The sequence below is a fragment of the Gavialis gangeticus genome, unplaced genomic scaffold (genome assembly GCF_001723915.1).
Source record: "Gavialis gangeticus isolate Ggan-Ray unplaced genomic scaffold, GavGan_comp1, whole genome shotgun sequence".
Classification (NCBI taxonomy): Eukaryota; Metazoa; Chordata; order Crocodylia; family Gavialidae; genus Gavialis; species Gavialis gangeticus.
This window is the reverse complement of record NW_017729022.1, coordinates 62,333,775-62,336,697: the sequence shown is the minus strand read 5'-3', so window position 1 is coordinate 62,336,697 and position 2,923 is coordinate 62,333,775. Positions and strand designations below refer to the sequence as shown.

At 45.5% G+C, this 2,923-nt stretch overlaps 1 protein-coding gene across 1 annotated transcript in view; it reads right to left on the bottom strand.

The window, feature by feature from the left end:
* Window positions 1-842: 842 nt before the first annotated feature.
* The window catches only part of PDGFB (platelet derived growth factor subunit B), a 25,231-nt gene continuing 23,150 nt past the window's right edge, over window positions 843-2,923 (bottom strand). The window contains exon 8 of the mRNA XM_019515172.1: window positions 843-1,354. The gene's annotated coding sequence lies outside the window, so the exon portion shown is untranslated. The remainder of the gene's footprint in view (window positions 1,355-2,923) is intronic.

Below are 2,923 nucleotides of genomic sequence, written 5' to 3'. Positions count from 1 at the left end.
AAAAAAAACCCTGTTGCATGTGTTTGCAATAGATGTACAGGCAGGGAATGGGTGAAACGGGAGAAAGCAACTTAAGGACAGTGCATCCACAAAAGGGTTAAACTGCTCTCAGAACCGTCTTGAGTATTATAATGCTGCCCTCAGGATCCTGGATCAGCCAACCATAGTTTATCCAGATGAAGTAATGCTTACAAGCTCACATGTGCATTGGTCAATGATGTTGTCACTCTGCATCATGGAGGGCAGTTGTGAACCAGAGGGAAAAGCAAAGGGGAAAAAAGACTGAGCTGGGGGTAGCAGAGGAATTAGATCACTGCTCACACACACACAGAGACATACACACACAGACATACCAACACAGACATACCGATACAGACATACCGACACACATACAAGCTTGCCTGCAGGCTCCTCCCACTGTGGAACAAACCCATTTAAAAACCCACACGTATAGATGTGTATGTATGTATATATGAATATATAGGTATCTATACGCACATATATACACACACATACCAAGTTAATTAAAAAACAATAACCCAAGTCCAAGACTGGAAAGTCAGCCCTCAATAGCTGATAGCTGTCCGCCAAAATGATAGCCTTTGTCAGGGGCTGGTGGGGAGTGCTGGAGAATGGCTCTGGCCTGCTGTCCTCAACTTTTCACTGTTCCAAATGCCCTCCAGTCTGAAGCGGCTGGGGTGAGTGTGATAACTGCGCTCTGCATTCATTTGTTCTGTTCCCCGAGATGTTGTATGTTTTAGTGGTTTTTTAAAATAAAATATATACACACACATATGTAAAAAAACAAACAAACAAAAAAAAGAAAGAAATCTGTCCAGATGTGCCAGTAAAAATCCTTAGTGCATTTTCCATCATTGGTGATTGCTCTTCATCTGAGATCCGTCTGCTTTGAAACATGTCCATTGCAACGATTGACCTCAGTCCGAGCCCTTTGCCCGTAACAGAACTGAGAAGGAAAAGGAGGACAATTCTCCTCACTTCCTCACCCCCCCAACTGATCCCTTCCCCCCAAAAAAAGGAAATTGGACCCATTTTTCTCTTTCCTATTTCCCATCCTGTCTTCTGCAGCAGGGAAGGCCTTGTCTTATCCCAGTTGCTTGTGGCTTCTTGTGGTTTTTTTTTAATGTTTTGTTTTCTTTCTTGGAAAATTTTAAAACATTGTTAATATATGAAAAGAGGGAAGCTGAGGGGAGGCTTTGGTGGGAGAAGGTCCAAGAAGAAAAGGCAAGCACCATTTGTTGTCCAAGTCAGGCACCGAGGCAGACGGACGAAGAGGAAAAGTTATCGCTCTGAGGACCCCATGGGGGCAATACAGCAAATATATTAAATAAACCTGGAAATGAAACAAAACCAGACATTGTATAAGACTAAAGCATCCATCTCCATCTGCTAGTCCCCTAAAAGCCTTAGAGACTAATCCACTGACATCCTCTGCTTTTCTCCAGCACAGACACAGCCACAGCCACAACCACAGCAAGGTTGGTGCTACAGCAAAAATAGCTTTACACCACCTTTGCTTTTGGATTTGTGTCTGCCTAGGGTCCAGAGGAGTTTCTGACTTAGACCAGGGCAGTCTTAGTGCTGAAAGCAGAAATAATAATAATGCTACCCAGGTATTTGCCATCATTTTTCACCAGAAGATCTCAAAGCAATTTACAGAAGAAGGCAGGACCATTACCATCCCATTTTATACGTAAGGACACTGAGGCATTGCGGGAAGTGACTTAATCAAAGTTGCTCAGCAGGCCCATATCAAAGCTGGAAATAGAAAACAAGTCTCCTGAGTCCCAGACTCGGGGCTCTATCCACTAGGAAACACAACTTCCTTTTAGATTAGAAGGCTCCTGGCTCCCAGTCCTGTGCACAGTCCTACACCCCATTTCTGTGAGAGACCTGTGAGAGGGCCCAGGCTCTCTGGTAAGGACCTGGGGCCAGCAGAAGAAGAATGAAGCCCCTAGAACTGAGAGGATGTCAGTCAAATTTACAGAGACACCAGTTCTCCTTTCCATATTCTTTGACCTTTGTTACGCTCTTAGACTTCCCACTAAGATGGTGATGCAGGCCAGAACACTGCTGTGCACATGTCCTTCTGCCATTTTAATCAAAAAACAAAAAATAAATCTAGGAAAAAAAAGGAAGCCCTCAGTACAGAGCACAAAATGGATGCTAGCTCTTCACCGTCAGTGCAGGCTCAGTATGCAAGGGGAATCAGAGCTAGCTCCACAAGAGAAACCAGTAATGTGATCTCCAAGGAGAGGAATCATACAGGGGACATAGTCTGGATGTCAGGCTGGTAGCAAGGTGATGGTGTGAAGCAGGGACTCCAGGGCAAAGTGCGGCTTCTCACCTCTGCCTGCTAGAGTTCAAGCATACTAAACAGGCCGTAGGATAAATTTACTTTGTTTTAGCCCAGCCCTGTTACTTTGTCAGACTACACAAATGATTCTCAACCAGGGTGCCAGGACACCCTGGGGTGCCTTGAGATCCTTTGAAGAGGGGCCTCAAAAAGTGTGAGGGGATAAATAAGGTGTGAGTAGATAAGTGTAAGCTCAGGCTCTCCCTGCCTAACTGCTCCTCCTGCCCCACTACCTGGTCCCTCTGCAAGGAGGAAGCCACTGTAATAAAGCAATTAGCTTTTGAAATGGGATGCCACTCAATTCACAAGAGTGATGGTGGGGTGCCTTCAGTCTAGTGAGGGGTGCCTGATGTTTAAAAAGGTTGAGAACTGCTGAACTGCACGGTTTAGTACTCCTGAGCATCTCTGTCCTGCCATCTACTAATAGGAGACGCAGAGTGAGGTGCATGGGCAGAGCTGAATGTGAGCCCCAGCATGGACACAGGAGCAAGCACTCTGGGAAGGAACTGAGGTTACATGAACAGAGGGGTGTGTGTGTGTGTGTGT